General features: G+C 44.2%; 1 gene segment (V, D, J or C); it reads left to right on the top strand.

Moving 5' to 3' along the window:
• Positions 1 to 732: 732 nt before the first annotated feature.
• LOC309551358 (immunoglobulin lambda variable 5-39-like) overlaps positions 733 to 19,171 on the top strand; it is a 195,512-nt gene continuing 177,073 nt past the window's right edge. Inside the window, exons 1-2 of the V gene segment in view lie at positions 733 to 881; positions 1,009 to 1,332.

The raw sequence follows: 19,171 nt of genomic DNA, 5'->3' as shown, positions 1-19,171 counted from the left end.
TAGGGCCTGGTCATTAAGGGGGCAAATCCTTCCGGTCCAGAAGTGGTTAAAGAGCAAGAAGATAACAGCAGGACGGGCTTAAAAAACAGTTCAATCTTCATTCTGCTACTTGACCTAAGGTGGGATCATATCATCAGTCTCCTGCAGGTTGAAAAAAGTATTTCTTCCCCCAGTGATCTGACATTGTAGCAAGTCATAAGGCAGGAGACTGCAACAGGGGCTGATCTGTGATTTTATGAAAATCTATACACTATCTGTAGAAGGTGCATTGTAAGCACTTAGAAAATATGTAATATTAGGTCATGTAAGTAAAATGCTAATAAATCCCTTATGCCCTATACACACGTGCAGATTATCTGAAGACTTTTGTCTGCAGACTTACCAAAACCATATAATATGAGGTCAAACCTAAACACTTTCAATTTGTATGCAATCCGACAGGCCCTTGCACTACATAGAAAAGGTAAGTCTGCAGACAAAAGTCTGCAGATAATCTGCACGTGTGTATGGGGCATTAGATTACTCTTATGGACACCTCCATCATATAAAGAACATGAGAATAATGTTGGAGAATATTCTGGAAATAATAAGTGTTCAGTATCACCCTGTCACTGGCTTACATCTTTCTAGCAGTGATTGAAGATTGCTGTGAATATTCTGATAGTTGTACAATGTGAAGTTTATTATATATCATCCTACAGACAGCTAGGTGTAGGGAGGAGACAGCCGTGTCCTATCAGCTCTGATCACATTTACATTGATGTCTGCACTCTGTATTTAATACACAGGGGAGATAGAATACAATCCAGAGATCTCTGGCTGAGTCACCTGCACCATGTCGTGGTCTGCCCTATTCATCACCTCTCTATTATTCTGCACAAGTAAGAGGGGAAATGGGTTATTAATGTCTAAGCTGGAGACCAGCTATAGGAGAAAGAGGGAGTTTAATGTACATATTACAAGTGATCCCTGCTCTACTTTTTATATCAATTTATTTCTGTATTTCAGATTGTGCTGCTCAGGTGAGTGTGACCCAGCCAGCCGCTCAATCAGTCTCTCCTGGGAACACGGTGACATTGTCTTGTACACTTACTGGGTTCAATATAGATGATCGCTGGGTGTACTGGTATCAGCAGAAAACAGGGGAAAGACCCCGGTTTCTGTTATATTATAAAAGTGACAGTGACAAACACCAAGGAGTCGGTGTCCCTGATCGCTTCTCTGGATCCAAGGACACCCCAAAGAACAACGGATATTTAACCATTAAGTCAGTGATGTTAGAAGATGAAGCAGAATATTATTGCAGTGTGTATTATCCTGCTGGCAGCGTGTTCCACACTGTTACACTGTAATGAGGAACTTATACACATTACTTGCACAGGACTGGGTCATTTTCCAAAAGCAAGATATATTTTAGAAAATCCATTTTATATATATATTTTTTTTTAATTTCGTTTTTTTTTTTTTTTCTGTATTGTGTTTGGTAATTAATTTGTCATTTTTAAATTTAGAGCAGTAGCGAGGTAGGATCCTAAGATGTGGCTAGGTATTTAAAGATAATCCCATAGTCGCTTGAAGTAGAACATTTATACAAACCAAACAATGCTACTTTCAGGGACATTACAAGATTTTTAAAAAGTCTGCCTTTTTATCGTTGAATTTGCCATTTCTTATAATAATATTCAACACATACTAGGTCCCTACATGTGAATTGTCTTCAAGTCTTGCATTGGTTAGTGCATTAACACTCAGTATGTAATGTGTCAGAGAACCAAAGTTAGTCAGGTTGAAAAAACACACAAGTCCATGTGGTTTAACCACTTACCGACCAGCCGTCGTAGTTTTACAGTGGTAGGTCAGCTCTGTTATGCAAAACTTCTACCTGTACGTCGCTTCGTGTAGCAGATAGTGGGGGGAGCTGTGGGGGCGGAGGCGCGCACACACATGCCGATTGGCCAGAGAAGGGGCCAATCAGCGGGTCCAGAAGACGCGTTGTCCGCCGGGCACCTGCGATCGTTCCCAATCCCAGTGGATGCCTGTTGAGGAGAAACGTGCGTTGGGTGGAGAAACCGCATCATCACTCTGGCGCGGTCATTTTTATATGGTAAATAGTAATGAGCACATATTAACTATTTTTTAATCATTTTGGCACTTTTAGCACTGTTTCACTTTACTCGACCACTTGATATGGTGAGAAAATATTGATTAACAATATATACCTATACACTTTTGTACATTATTTAAATTTATGTTGGAGCGCACTAGCACACATACACGTCAACCATTTTTCCTTAGTCTAGGGACTTCTAGATGCTGCTCTAAAGTGAGTTAGCGCATCTTATATTTCACATATATCAATATACACTTATTGTGTTTTTTTTTTTACCAAAAATATGTAGCAGAATACATATTGGCCTAAATTGATGAAAACATTGCATTTTTTAATTTTTTTTATTGGGAATGTTTTATAGCAGAAAGTAAAGAATATATATATATACTGTATATATATATTTTTTTTTTTTCAGAATTGTTGCTCTTTTTTTGTTTATAGCACAAAAAATAAAAACCGCAGAGGTGATCAAATAGCACCAAAAGGAAGCTCTATTTGTGGGAAAAAAGGACATCAATTTTATTTGGGTACAGCGTTGCATCACCGCAAAATTGTCAGTTAAATGAATGCAGTGCTGTATCGCAAAAAATGGCCTGGTCATTAAGGAGGGAAAAATCTTCCGGTCCTTAAGTGCTTAACCAAAAGAAGAAAATAAATAAATAGAAAACATCCATATACTGAACCCTATACCCACCATTGACTCAGAGTAAGGCAGACAACAACCTCTACACAGTATATTCCAATTTGCTCCAGTGGGGGAAACAAATTCCTGGATGAACAATCTCTGGTGTTAATGTTACACAAACAGAAATTAAACGCTTGATGCAATATATTGATAAAAATATATTATTATATATAGTTTTTCTGTCAGTGGCTGTTCAGAGAAAACAAAGTGGATTATTGTAAAAAGCAAGATGGGCAGATGTATCTGTACATACTGGAAATGTATATTCAATCACCACATGCCTTATTCATATTACATAAAAAGATTTTCAAAAAAAGTTCCACACATTTTCAGTCCAACATCACCACGTATTAAATGCCCATTCGTTTCCCCTGGCAGCCTTTGACATTAGTTCAGGCATAGAAGTTTAAGAATTTGATTGTAGAAAAGTTTTCAAGAAATACAGTTACTGCAGGAGGTTACAATATGTGGTAATCGTACATCAATATAGAAGTGTATACAGAAGAACATTTACAAAGCATGTTACTTAACCACTTAAGCCCCGGAGGATTTTCCTGCTCAAAGACCAGGGCCTATTTTGCGATTCGGCACTGCGTGACTTTAATGGACAATTGCGCGGTCGTGCGACACTGTACCCAAATGAAATTGACGTCCTTTTTTTCTCACAAACAGAGCTTTCTTTTGGTGGTATTTGGTCACCTGTGCGATTTTTACTTTTTGCGCTATAAACAAAAAAAGAGCGACAATTTTGAAAAAATAATATTTTTTACATTTTTTTATATGAAATTCCCCCAAAAAATGTAAAAATCTAAATTTTTTAACATTGTAGGCCAATTTGTTTTCTGCTACATATTTTTGGTAAAAAAAAATTGCAATAAGCGTATTTTGATTGGTTTGCGCAAAAGTTATTGCATTTAATAACTACGGGAAAGACATGTAATTTTTATTGTTTTTTTTTTTTAACTAGTAATGGCGGCGATCTGCGATTTTTTTTTTGCGGGACTGCAACATTGCGGCGGACAGATCGGACCCTTGACTGACATTTTTGACACTTTTGGGGGTACCAGTGACATTACTAGTAAGAGTGAACCTGTGCGCTACCAAAAGAGAAAAGGAGACGGATAACCAGGAGGAAGTAATAATAGAAGAATGGAGCACCAGAGACCTACAGCCAATAATGTAGTGTCACCACATACAGTAAAAGCAATAATAAAAACAGTAAAATCAGCGCAGGTACTCTAAGCTTGATGAACCATCAATATATAAAATAGTCACTTAATAATGTATAAAAAATCACTTGATATTATAAGATATACAATCTTAAAAGTGCTGGAAGTGCCAGAGTGATAATAAATACATATATAGAAATAAATATAAAGTGCAGAAATGCGTGTAAAGATTAGGAATCCGTGAATCCAAAATCAAGGGTGAGAAAGAAGTGAAGGTAATAATAATATGTTACCATAAGATGAATAAAGAATTCCTCAGATAATGAGTGCAAAAAGTGTAAATATCCTAAAAAAGTGCTCAAATGGTAATCAATAAAATAGCCAGATATACACAAACAGTGTCTTGCATAAACATAAAAGTGTTGAAGAAAAAACAATATTGTCCAAAAAAATTAGTCGGAAAATTATGTAGGCTAATGTGCCCTATGAAGAGTGAACTGCTGTCGCTCTTCGTGATGAAGCGAAGAAAATCACTAAACCAGTGACACAAGTGATAATAATAACCAAATTAAAAAGCTAATCGGAAGATAGGAAAAGATATAAAGAAAAGTGAAAAAAGTGAAAAAAAGCCCTCTGAAGGGCGAACCTCTGTCAACTCTTCAGCAAGGTGATATTTCCAAATCAAAAATGTGACATGGTGAATAATAACATAAAGTAAATCATGCAATGAAATAAATCTGACATCAATAGATAATCAATCAATACAAAGTCCCAATCCAGATAAAAAATCAGTGCAAGTAGAAAAAATTCAAGTTCATAGCAAGTGAAAAAATCAAGCAATTCCGGTGATTCCCAGTGCGACCTTTAGTGAGCTGCAATTCCAAACAAATAGGTGTAATGGCCGCTCACCCCACTTAACACTCACAAGAGCGTTTCAGGTGTCACTTGTCAACCTGTAGACTTAAGGGGATGCCACCTCTGGGTACTGTATATCTCGTAGTCAAACTCCTCTATATGGACATCAGGAAGGAGGTGGCTGCTATAAGGGCTGGCTCGAAGCACTCACATATCAGAAGAAAATCGGAAGGAGAACTCATAGTGTAGTAACCCTTGATAAAGTCACGTGTTTTTGTGACACAACGCGTCGGGACGCCGTGGTGACGTGACTTCCGTGTCTACGGCCGAGACCGGAAGCCGGAAGCTCCTGGAAGCTATTGCTGTGACCGCATCTGCGGTATCTATTTCTGTTTGAAAGGCGTTTTATCATCTACTTTAATGTAAGTGTAACCTTGAATTATATTGATTAAACATGTCTGAAGTTACTACACTATGAGATCTCCTTCCGATTTTCTTCTGATATGTGAGTGCTTCGAGCCAGCCCTTATAGCAGCCACCTCCTTCCTGATGTCCATATAGAGGAGTTTGACTACGAGATATACAGTACCCAGAGGTGGCATCCCCTTAAGTCAGGGGTGGGGAACCTTTTTTCTGCGAAGGGCCATTTGGGTATTTATAAAATCATTCGGGGGCCGTACAAAATTATCAACTTAAAAATGTGCCTGTTATATTTGGTCAAACATTTAATTAACTAATGTGATGGCTGCAACTGCTTCTCTTTGGTGAGGTGTGTGATGTTAGCTGATGATGTTAGCTGGTATTGATGATGTTGCTATTCGCAACTGGTTTTCCAGGTTTGTGTCGGTCAGTCTGTTCCGCATTTGACTTTGTGGTGGTAAGTTTTGAAAAGAACTGCTGTCGTCAATGCTGGTGGGTATAGCTGGCTGGTACTGCTGGTGGGTACAGCTGTGGGTACTGCTGGCTCAGGCTGGTACTGCTGGCTTGTACTGTGGGTACTGCTGGCTCAGGCTGGTACCGCTGTGGGTATTGCTGATTCAGGCTGGTACTGTGCTGTAGGTAATGCCTTGGGTACTGCTGGCTCAGGCTGGTACTGCTGGTTGGTACTGTGCTGTGGGTACTGTTGGCTGGTACTGATGTGGGTACTGCTGGCTGGTACTGTGCTGTAGGTACTGCTGGCTGGTACTGTGCTGTAGGTACTGCTGACTCTAGCTGGTACTGCTGTGGGTACTGCTGGCTCTGGCTGGTACTGCTGGCTCTGGCTGGTACTGCTGGCTCTGGCTGGTACTGCTGTGAGTACTGCTGGCTCTGGCTGGTACTGCTGTGTGTGCTGCTGGCGGGAAATGCTGACTAGCAGCGGCGCTGTGCTGGAGGAAGAGGCAATGTTTCCTGTATTGGTCACAGGCGGAGTGTATTTGATATCACTCCGCCTGTTACTCACTCAGACTGTCAGAATGGAGCCGGAACTATACAGGAAGCATTGGCTCCATTCTGACAGATCAGCTGAGAAACACAGGCGCAGCTGCATGGGGGGCCGGACCAAATGACTTCGAGGGCCGCATACGGCCCCCGGGACATAGGTTCCCCATCCCTGCCTTAAGTCTACAGGTTGACAAGTGACACCTGAAACGCTCTTGTGAGTGTTAAGTGAGGTGAGCGGCCATTACACCTATTTGTTTGGAATTGCAGCTCACTAAAGGTCGCACTGGGAATCACCGAAATTGCTTGATTTTTTCACTTGCTATGAACTTGAATTTTTTCTACTTGCACTGATTTTTTTATCTGGATTGGGACTTTGTATTCTTGATTGATTATCTATTGATGTCAGATTTATTTCAGTGCATGATTTACTTTATGTTATTATTCACCATGTCACATTTTTGATTTGGAAATTTCACCTTGCTGAAGAGTTGACAGCGGTTCGCCCTTCAGAGGGCTTTTTTTTTTCACTTTTTTCACTTTTCACTATATCTTTTCCTATATTCTGATTAGCTTTTTAATTTGGTTATTATTATCACTTGTGTCACTGGTTTAGGGATTTTCTTCGCTTCATCACGAAGAGCAACAGCAGTTCACTCTTCATAGGGCACATTAGCCTACATAATTTTCCGACTAATTTTTTTGGAGAATATTATTTTTTCTTCAACACTTTTACGTTTATGCAAGACACTGTTTGTGTATATCCGGCTATTTTATTGATTACCATTTGAGCACTTTTTTAGGATATTCACACTTTTTGCACTCATTATCTGAGGAATTCTTTATTCATCTTATGGTAACATATTATTATTACCTTCACTTCTTTCTCACCCTTGATTTTGGGTTCAAGGATTCCTAATCTTTACACGCATTTCTGCACTTTATATTTATTTCTATATATGTATTTATTATCACTCTGGCACTTCCAGCACTTTTAAGAGTGACATTACTACAGTAATCAGTGCTATACATATGCACTGTTACTGTAAAAATTACACTGGCAGGGAAGCGGTTAACTTTATTGGTGATGCAGGGGTTAAGTGTATCCCTAGGGGCGTGATTCTAACTGTGGGGGGGGGGGCGCGGCTTGTGATGTAACCACAGAAACATACGATCCTACATAACAGGATCGTATAGTCTCTGCAGTTACATCAGGGAGAATGACAGACGGCTGTGTTTACATCAGCCGTCTGCCTTTCTCCCTCTCCAGCGGGAGATTGCGAGTGGCCGGCGGACATCGGAGCCGCCGGTCACTCGCGTGGGGATGTCAGGGAACGAGCCGGGGTGGGAGCCCCCTAGAGGCTCGTGGGCGAGTGACGTACCGATACGTCACTTTGCTCAGGAGGGGCTGACCGCCACAGTATATAGTCGTGCAACGGTCGGCAAGGGGTTAAAGTGGATGTAAACCTGATTCATGAAATTTGACCTGGGCACATCTATCTGTAGTGTTTTCTTATCTCTCTTCAAAGCCCTAAGTCCTATAGCTTTCTAGTGCTCCGTTCTTCTGTTACCTGCTGCCAAGTTCTCTATCAACTGATAAAACCAGGCTGAATTTTGTGTCGGAGTGGGTGCTATAAATAGTTTAGCAGAGAGATGGTCTATTCACAGCACAGCTTCTCATGTTTCTGCCGGTGTGAAGAGCGGGTGTGTGCCTTTCCTCCAATCAGCTGTCTCACAGTGTATGGCAAAACTTCCCTCCCACAGGTGAATCAGGAAGAGAAAATTGTAACAGGACGTGCACTTTGTAAACAGTATCAAAAGCTGAAGACAGCACATATACAAGTAAAACTTATATAGGGAGATTTATTTAATCTCTGTGTATCATTATGTACTGTAGCACTGCCCCCTTGAGGACTGCTGGATATTACAATTTTCGGGTCCCCCTGGGTTACAGTTAGCAATACTGGCATTCACAATTTAACGCTTTACTTCTTGGCTTAGTCACGGATCATTCCAGGGGTATGTAGTTGTTTTTTGGTGTTTTATTTTAAATAGAGATGGGAGAAGGGAATAGTGGGATACTTCAAATTAATTATTCACAAGTTGCGAGGACTCCTGTCTGATGATGCAGCCAGGCTGCTGATCCACCTTGCCACTTAGGTAGATTTGGGTTTAAGTCTCTTGCTAGAAGACTTGGTGAACTACATTTATCTTCGGGACACTCTCCTCAGTATCCCCTTTCTATACTGCTGACATTGTCCACTGACTATCCTACTTTTGGGGTGGCCCCCCTCAGGTCAGGCCCCTTGACACGATCCCCTGTACTCACGATACTGTTTTTCTAGGGTCTTCAGTGTTTCCCCACTCAGCTTTCCTGGACCTCTGGGTTCACCTCTGTTCTTCTGGTCCCCAGGCCGACCGCCTGTGACCACGTGCCACTGCTACAGAGGAGGAGGCAGACGCCACCCTCCCTCAGGCACTCTGCTCTCCAGCCAAAGACCCCACAGCACATGTGCTCCTGGCTTTTATACAGTATCCCATAGTGCATGGAGACAACCGGTCTCTGCCAATCACCGGGACTGTATCAAAGCCTGTGTACTAGGGATCGACTGATATTGGTTTTTCATTTCCGATACTGATACCGATATTTTGGTATCGGCCGATATGGGCCCATGTTTTGTACATCCTATGTCAGGGTCCGAGACTAGTCTTCTCCTCATCCAACCATTAGGTGGTGATGCTCATGTATGGTCACATAGCATAATTCCGTTTACAAATGTTATTGAATATACCACTCACATATGTACAAATTAAAGATATAAGCAATTCCACATTAGCAGATCTGCTGGCAGATCAGTATCTCTCACCCACTTGCCGTAAGTGAGATCGTATGCTGGACGGAGCGGTATCACCCGGGTGTCACTAACGGCAAGTGGGTGAGAGACAGATCGTATCAGGTGGGTGGGAGATGGATCGGGTGAGAGAAAGAGCAGTATTGAGTGGATGCCGAACGGAGCGGTATCACCCAGGTATCAGTGGGTGAGAGATACCGATCTGCCAGCAGATCTGCTAATGTGGAATTGCTTATATCTTTAATTTGTACATATGTGAGTGGCATATTCAATAACATTTGTAAACGGAATTATGCTATGTGACATAATTTTTTCCTTACATGAGCAATAATTAGAATATCGGCAATATCGGCCAGTTCCGGGGCCGATCCAGATATGGCATTTTTCCACTGCAAGCCCAGCTCGGCTCAGTTTGCTTTTCAACTCCGTGGTACGAGTCGGCACATTTCAGCACGGTATAGGCTCTACTCGGCTCGGTTTGCTTTTCCACTAAAGTAGTAAGTGGGTGGGATTACAACGATTCTCTGACCAATCAGTGGCTAGTAGTGACAAACAATCAAGGCTGCATGCAAAGGATTGTGGGATATGGTATAGGTACAGCCCGCTTGGAACCCCAACCGAGGTGGTACTGTTTAAGGGAGCCTTACCAAGCCGTACCATGTAGTGGAAAAGCGCCGCTGTACCATACCGTACCGAACCGTTCAAACACGTACCATGCGATACAATGCAGTGGAAAAGCGCCAAACCGAGCCGTACCATACAGTGGGAAAGGGCCAATATATTGGCATAAGTCAATATCGGCCCTTGATATATCGGCCTTGCCGATAATCAGTTGATCCCTACTGTGTACCCATTGGTCGGGTTTCCTCCCACTGTCCAACATGCCTCCCTATTGGACCAGTGTGAAACACTATCTAGACCCAATGAATCACACACTGAGCAGATCCTGCTCTCTGGTAGGTAGAAATCAATATAGATTTGCCTGCTGCTCCTCTGATAGGCAGACAGAGCAAAAAACTATACTCTCTCACTAGCACCTACCTAGGAGGGTGCTACAATTAGATGCTGTTCACTTCACTTCAGAGAGAGCAGTAATTCTCAGAAAGAGAGGAAGGAAGCAGAAAGTGGGACAAAAGAAGGAAAGATAGAGGGGTTCGGGTGGGCTACCTGGGGTCATTGGTAGAAACTCCAGATATTTAGATGCATCTATTCATCCTAGAGAACCATTAGGTTTCGATCAAATTCATGCAGTACATACCATTTTTTAAAGGTAGGCATGGTATCTAGCAGTTTAGCTACTCATTTTTCATTGGAGATAGTCCAGTGGAGTCTGGACTTAACATCAGCTATGGAGGATCTAGATTGGGGAAAAAGTGTTCTTTTTTATCAGATATCACATGTGTGGTTCTGTATAGACAACACAATACACACAATTTTGTAAAATATCACATATCTTTTTCTTGATCTTCTAAGGAAATCCATTCTAGTGCACAGTCTCACATTTCATGTAAAGTTTTTCTCCCTTGTTTTGGAGTCAAATAATTTGTTCAAAGAAAAAAAAGTGGACTTTTTTAAAAGGCAAGATGGTCATATGTATCTATAAGTATAGAAATGTATAGGAGGTCTGAAGGACAAGTAGGGTGGTTAGAAACAAACACATCTCCTGTACAACCCCTCTTTGACTTTGTCCTTTGCTGTCCAAATAATAAACTAACCCCTTTAATGCCTATATCACTGAAGACATGCATTCATAATAATCTATCTGTAAACCTGTTCTCCTCCATTTAGTGACTGGTCGTAAGAAGAAGAGTAGACAGCACCTCCATTTTCCTCATCTACGCCTAAGGTGACATTCCTGATATCATTACGTAAAGTCACCACCACTCTGGCACTATGCTATTCAAAATTCATTCTTTGCATTCCTTAGCACAATTTTTAAAATCGAAAAATCTAATCTAAAAAAAAAAAAAAAAAAAGTTTGATTTACAAATTTAAAAATTGTAATCACACAATATGGGATTTTTAAGACATCAGATTCACAGGATATATATATAAAAAAAAAAAAAAAAAAATATATATATATATATATATATATATATATATAACATCTTTATTACAAATGTAGATAAAACAATAACATTAAACATGGTCAGCTGATACATTCATGTTTCTTGTGGAAAGTACCAAATTACCACATATGTCATAATGTAACCAAATCAAAATATGGTCAGTAGTAAATCCAGATGTCTCATCAGAAAGCAAAAATTATCTCTCCTACTCCTCCAGGCACAGGTTGATGTAAGGATGGGGCACAACATGTTCCCATCGTTACACCCTGTACCTGAAGGTAGAGGGAGTTGCCAAAAGCAAAAACATTTTGTTACAAAACTTTAGGCACAAAGTCAAATTGTTCCTGTGTGTGCTGGTCACTTTGACAAAAAATCAATTGATGACCTGGGGACCCTTATGGTAAGGGATGGAGCTATCAAGAGATTCCGAATCTATAGTCACTATAACTTCATTGTCAGTAACCCAAAGGACTTTGATCCTTTGTACAAAATAAATTGTGTCTTTAATATATAAAGGTAGACTCACCACAAATGGTCTAAAATAAGAAACAACCCATTTGTTGGCATTCTCAGTAAGGCTCCGTCTGTCAGAAATCATGGGTCTACCTGGGGAATTCTTAACCCTGTTTTGGATCTTGGGCAGAATTCCATTCTAATGAATTACAATGTCATTTTGGAAATAATATTGTCCTGATATGCCTCATCTACCAACCAATACTAATTGTTAAAATTATTCATCCATACTGCTGATGTAGGGGAGTACCAGTCTGTGTTCTGAAGAATGTCTAAACACATTGTTTCAGATGTTTTAGCTAGGTTGTTGTTTTTTTTTTTTTCATACATTCATTTTTAGTTTGTTTTTTCTTTTTTTTAGTCTTATTGGCCTAGACATAGTTTTATTACCTTCTTGGGGGTATTGACTTTGTTTTCTACCAATGCCTTATGTCTAGAGTTAAGCGGACAACTGGATGTCCGTGTTTCGGCGGGTTCGGACGAACTTTAAAAAAAAGTCCGGGTCCGTGTCGAACTTTTCCCGGACACCGAACCCCATTGAAGTCAATGGGGACCCGAACTTTCAGGCACTAAAATGGCTCTAAAACACCAATGGAAAGGGCTAGATTGCTGCAAATGGCAGCAAAACGTAGTTAAGAGCATGGCAAGTGCTCTGCAAACAAATGTGGATAGGGAAATAACTTAAAGCGGAGTTCCGGGCACAAAAACGATATTTTTTTTTGTGCCCGTCCGCTAGTTCAGCCTAACCTGAAAAGGAATTGGATAGTTAGATTTTTTTTTTTTTAAAACTCACCTTGTAATTGACGATCGTAAATACTCACCTATGACAGCTTCCTCCTCCAGCGCCGAGGCTCTCCCCGTCACTTCCTGCCTCGCAATGATTCCTGGGAGCTAAACGTCATAGCTCCCAGGAATCAATGCGCCGCACCGGCCCCGCTCGTCATTTCCGGGCGACGCCGCATTCCCCTGCTAAACAGCTTCTGGGCATGCCCAGAAGCTGTTTAGGAATGCGGCGCCGCACCGGAAGTGACGAGAGGGGCCGGTGCAGCGCATTCTGGGACACGAAGACGCGGAAGAAGACAGAGAAGAGGACCGCGCTGGCTTCAGCTGCCCACAACCGAGATGGAAACGCTGTGGAAGAAAACTTCTAAGTAAGTATTTCTTCTAAAAGGTAAGTGCGAACCGGGACAGATCAGAGGCTAGCCATTGTGGAATGTGCTAGCCCTGACTGTCCCGGGGGTATGTTAAAAAAAAAAACGTTTCTCTGCCCGGAACTCCGCTTTAAAACAACAAAAAAAAAAAACAGAAAAATAAAACAATGTTCTTCATCTCTGAAGGACGAGGCCCATATGGAGTAGGAGGGAGGTTGAGGTGGTGGTGGATGTGGCGGTGTCATAGGCGTGTGCACAGGGCCTGGGCACACCCTAATCACCTAGGGCACATAGCATTATCGCTCTGTTTGCCAGTGAGGAGATGGGAAAGATCTCCCTCGGACCTGCTCTGCTCTATTTCTCTTTGCCAGCAGGGAGAGTAATGTATCGGGGCCATGTACATGTAGGCAAACACATGCATGTGTATTTAATATAATATAATGCAATAGGCTGTGCACACCTATGGGCAGTGTAGGTGGAAGCGGCGGTGGAGGAGGACCAGGGCCGGATTAAGAGCATCATGGGCTTGGTGCTGAGGATTTTGAAGGGCCTTAAGGGCCGTGCCTTGGCATGCACCCAGAGGAGGAAGGGTGCAGCCATGCATGCCTAATTCCACATGGGATGCTGTCTCTGAAGCCCATAAACACATCCATGCATCGGCAACTGTCCCTCCTTGTCCGGCCTTCGTGCTGTGTGGGGAGGTTCTGAGGGAGCTGCCTGGGGAAGCGAGCATAGAAGCCAGACTTCTGTGTTTACAAGTGACAGAAGAGCGGTAACAGTGAATATGGCCAACCCGGGGCCTATATAAAGGTAGGGGCCTGGAGCTGCAGCTCCAATAGCCCCTACGTTAATCTGGCCCTGAGGAGGACGAGGTAGCCAACACTGCTTCTTTTCACAAATTTTAAATGAGGGTACACCCCAAAAGAATGAGAAAGAGCAAAAATGGAACAATGGCTGGGTAAGGTCGGTATCCATCGCTATTCTGCACAAGGTACGGAAAAGTCCCGTGAGATCCATGCCTGGTTCATTTTAATGAACGTGAGCTTGTCCACATTGTCTCTGGACAGGCGGCTGCGCTTGTCTGTGATAACGCCCCCAGCCGTGCTAAATACCCGTTCAGATAATACACTGGCTGCAGGGCACGCCAGCACCTCCAAGGCGTAAAGGGCAAGCTCAGGCCATGTGCCCAACTTGGAGACCCAGAAGTTGAAGGGGGCAGACCCCTCATTCAGTACGTCTAGGCGTGTGCACACATACTGCTCCACCATGTTTGAGAAATGTTGCCTCCTGCTAAGACGTTCCATATGAGCTGCTGGTGCTGCTGTTTGTTGTGGCGTGCTGACAAAGCTTTTCCACATTTCGGCCATGCTAACCCTGCCTTCTGAGGTGCTGGCGATGCCCTGGTTGCGTTGGCGACCTCTTCCTCCTCCTCCTCCTCCTCTGCCTTGTGCTTCCACTGTGGCCCCGCTGTCAGGTGGGAATGCCAGCAGCATCGCGTCTACCAGCGTGCGCTTGTACTCGCGCATCTTGCGATCGCGCTCCAGTGAGTGAATTAAGGACGGTACGTTGTCCTTGTAACGGGGATCCAGCAGCGTGGCACCCAGTAATCAGCACAAGTTAGAATGTGTGCAACTCGGCGGTCGTTGTGGAGACACTGCAGCATGTAATCGCTCATGTGTGCCAGGCTGCCCAGAGGCAACGAAAGGCTGTCCTCTGTGGGAGGTGTATCGTCCGTGTCCTCTGTATCCCCCCAGCCACGCACCAGTGATGGCCATGAGCTGGCCTGGGTGCCACCCTGCTGTGAACATGGTTCCATCTCCTCCTCCAGCTCCTCCTCCTCATCCTCCTCATCCTCCAGAACTGTGCCCCTGCTGGACAATTGTGTCCCTGGCGTTTGTGTGTGCAGGAACCCACCCTCGGAGCCCCTTGCGAATGACTGCCCTGAAAGCCTTGGAAATGTTACCTCTTCATTCTGCTCCTCCTCCTCATCCTGTGCCACATCCTCTTCCATCATCGCCTGAATTGTTTTTTCAAGGAGGCATAGAAGTGGGATAGTTAAGCTGACAACGGCATCATCGGCACTGGCCATGTTGGTGGAGTACTCAAAACAGCGCAACAAGGCACACAGGTCTCGCATGGAGGCCCAGTTATTGGTGGTGAAGTGGTGCTGTTCCACAGAGCGACTCACGCGTGCGTGCTGCAGCTGAAACTCCACTATGGCCTGCTGCTGCTCGCACAGTCTTTGCAGCATGTGCAAGGTGGAGTTCCACCTTGTGGGCACGTCACATATGAGGCGGTGAGCGGGAAGGCCGAAGTTACGCTGCAGCGCTGACAGGCGAGCAGCAGCAGGGTGAGAACGCCGAAAGTGCGCACAGATGGCCCGCACTTTCTGCAGCAGCTCTGACATATCGGGGCAGATTTTAAGGAACCTCTGCACCACCAAATTCAGCACATGTGCCAGCCAGGCAGGGGATGTGCATCAAACCGGCTAGGCCCAGAGCTGCTATGAGATTTCGCCCGTTATCGCACACCACCAGGCCGGGCTTGAGGCTCACTGGCAGCAACCACTCATTTGTCTGCTGTTCCATGCTCCTCCACAACTCCTGCGCGGTGTGTGGTTTGTCCCCCAAACAGGCAAGTTTTAAAACTGCCTGCTGTCGTTTACCCCTGGCCGTGCTGAAGTTGGTGGTGAAGGTGTTACACTGTCTGGATGAGGAGGCGGTAGAGGATGAGGAAGCGGAGTAGGAGGAGTTAGGAACAGGAGGCAAACTGAAGCGCCCTGCAATCCTCGGTGGTGCAAGGACATGCGCCAAATTGCTATCCGCCTCAGGCCCATCCGCCACTGCATTTACCCAGTGTGCCGTTAGGGAGATATAACGCCCCTGACCGTGCTTACTGGTCCACGTATTGGTAGTTAGGTGGACCTTGCCAGAGATGGCGTTGCGCAGTGCACCCCTGATTTTTTCCCCCACTTGGTTGTGCAGGGAAGGGATGGCTTGCCTGGAAAAGTAGTGGCGGCTGGGCACGACGTACTGTGGGACAGCCACCGACATAAGGTTTTTAAAACTGTGCGTCTCCACCAGACAGAATGAAAGCATTTCAAAGGCCAAGAATTTTGAAATGCTGGCATTCAGGGCCAGGGATCGTGGGTGGGTAGGGGGGTACTTCCTCTTCCTCTCAAGTGTTTGGGAAATGGAAAGCTGAACACTTCCACGGGACATTGTGGAGATGGTTGGTGACCCAGGTGGTGGTGTTGCTGACAGATCCTCTGTTTGCGGGGTGGCAGGTGCCGGTATCACTACAGATGTGGCTGGAGCGGCCGAGACTGCAGCAGAAGAGGAAGCAGGATGAGCCAGAGACGTTTCTTGGTTTTGAAGGTGTCTACTCCACTGCAGCTCGTGCTTTGCACTTAGATGCCTGATCATGCAGGTTGTGCTCAGGTTGAGAAGGTTTATGCCTCGCTTCAGGCTCTGATTGCACAGGGTGCAAACCACTCGTGTCCTGTCATCAGCACATTTTCTAAAGAACTTCCACGCTAGAGAACTCCTTTGAGCTGACTTTGGTGCGCTCGTTCCCTTGCTGCGTTGGGCAGTAGCGGGCTTAGTGTCTAGGGCATGGCCGCTCCGCTTCTGCACCCTGCTCCCTCTTCTGCTGTGCTGGTGGCTCTGTGCGACCACCGCCTCTTCCTCCAAACTACTCAGGTCACCTGCATGACGTTCATTCCATGTGGGGTCGAGGACCTCATCGTCCTCCACATCATCTTCCACCCAGTCTTTACCCCTGCCCTCCTTGTCGGTCTTCACAATTCTGAACGCCGCAGCAGTTGGCACCTGCGTTTCGTCATCATCGGAGACGTGCTGCGATGGTCCTTGCATGTACTCATCTTGAGAAATAAGTGGTTGGGCATCGCTGCACTCAATCTCTTCCACTTCTGGGGCAGGGCTAGGTGGATGGCCCTGGGAAACCCTGCTGACCGAGTCCTCAAAAAGAAGAAGAGACTGCTGTATGGATTGGGGCTCAGACTGCTTGCCTGATTTCCAAGGGGGTGAGGTGAAAGACGGTTGGACATTGGCTGCAGGTGCCAACTCTGAACTTTCTGCAGTAGACTGGGTGGGAGACAATGTGAAGGAACTGGAGGCACTGTCAGCAACCCAATCTATTATCGCCTGTACTTCTTCAGGCCTCGTCACGTCTAGAGGCGCATTATGCCCTACCAAATACTGCTGCAGGTTCTGTCGCCTACTCACACTTGTGGAAGGTGTTTCACTTGTGCGTGTAGCTGGCACAGATCGACCACGTCCTCTCCTTGCAACAGGAGCTCTACCAGCAGCACCACGACCCAGGCCATGGCCCCTATTTGACGGTCTCCTCATATTTCTGTAATTTATGATCTTGCCCTAGAAAGGTGTTTATTGAATAGCGGAACAAAACAACAACAGTATCGCACGGGTGTATCTGACAGTCAAATATGCAAACTATGCCGCAATTTAATGTTTTTTACCCCAAAAGGGTGTATATTGAATAGCGGAATAGGAAAAAGGATAAAAAAACGGTGTATCTCACACGTACAAACACAGACTAGGCCCCGATTAAAATTTTTTGTACCCTAAAGGGAGGATGAGGAAGAGGAGTAGGAGGAGTTGGGAACAGGAGGCAAACTGAAGCGCCCTGCAATCCTTGTCGGTGGAAGGAGATGCGCCAAACAAATTTAAAAAGGTGTATCTCACACGTACCGATACAGACTATGCCGTAATTTAATTTTCTTACACTCCAAAAGGGTGTATATTGAATAGCGGAATAGGAAAAATGTTATAATACGGTTTATCTCACACGTACAAACACAGACTAGGCCCCTATTACAATTTTTTGTACCCTAAACGCAGGATGAGGAAGAGGAGTAGGAGGAGTTGGGAACAGGAGGCAACCTGAAGCGCCCTGCAATCCTCGGCGGTAGAAGGAGATGCGCCAAACAACTTTAAAAAGGTGTATCTCACATGTACCGATACAGACTATCCTGCAAATTAAATTTTTACACTCAAACAGGGTGTATATTGAATAGCGGAATAGGACAAATTTTACAAAACGGTGTATCTCACACGTACAAACACAAACTAGGCCCCGATTACAATTTTTTGCACCCTAAAGGCAGGATGAGGAAGAGGAGTAGGAGGAGTTGGGAACAGGAGCCAAACTGAAGCGCCCTGCAATCCTCGGCGGTAGAAGGAGATGCGCCAAACAAATTTAAAAAGGTGTATCTCACATGTACCGGTACAGACTATCCCGCAATTTAATTTTTTACACTCAAACAGGGTGTATATTGAATAGCGGAATAGGAGAAATTTTACAAAACGGTGTATCTCACACGTACAAACACAATCTAGGCCCCCGATTACAATTTTTTGTACCCTAAAGGCAGGAAGAGGAAGAGGAGTAGGAGGAGTTGGGAACAGGAGCAAAAACTGAAGCGCCCTGAAATCCTCGGCGGTAGAAGGAGATGCGCCAAACAAATTTAAAAGGGTGTATCTCACATGTACCGGTACAGACTATCCCGCAATTTAATTTTTTACACTCAAACAGGGTGTATATTGAATAGCGGAATAGGACAAATTTTACAAAACGGTGTATCTCACACGTACAAACACAAACTAGGCCCCGATTACAATTTTTTGCACCCTAAAGGCAGGATGAGGAAGAGGAGTAGGAGGAGTTGGGAACAGGAGCCAAACTGAAGCGCCCTGCAATCCTCGGCGGTAGAAGGAGATGCGCCAAACAAATTTAAAAAGGTGTATCTCACATGTACCGGTACAGACTATCCCGCAATTTAATTTTTTACACTCAAACAGGGTGTATATTGAATAGCGGAATAGGAGAAATTTTACAAAACGGTGTATCTCACACGTACAAACACAATCTAGGCCCCCGATTACAATTTTTTGTACCCTAAAGGCAGGAAGAGGAAGAGGAGTAGGAGGAGTTGGGAACAGGAGCAAAAACTGAAGCGCCCTGAAATCCTCGGCGGTAGAAGGAGATGCGCCAAACAAATTTAAAAGGGTGTATCTCACATGTACCGGTACAGACTATCCCGCAATTTAATTTTTTACACTCAAACAGGGTGTATATTGAATAGCGGAATAGGAGAAATTTTACAAAACGGTGTATCTCACACGTACAAACACAATCTAGGCCCCGATTACAATTTTTTCTACCCTAAAGGCAGGATGAGGAGTAGGAGGAGTTCGGAACAGGCAGGAGGCAGACTGAAGCACCCTCAAATCCTCGGCAGTATGAGATGCGCCCCAAAAATTGGAAAGGTGTATCTCACACGTACCAACACAGACTATCCCGCAA

The sequence above is a fragment of the Pelophylax lessonae genome (assembly GCF_965119305.1).
Source record: "Pelophylax lessonae genome assembly, chromosome: 1".
Taxonomy (NCBI): domain Eukaryota; kingdom Metazoa; phylum Chordata; class Amphibia; order Anura; family Ranidae; genus Pelophylax; species Pelophylax lessonae.
This window is presented reverse-complemented; position numbering and strand designations above follow the sequence as displayed.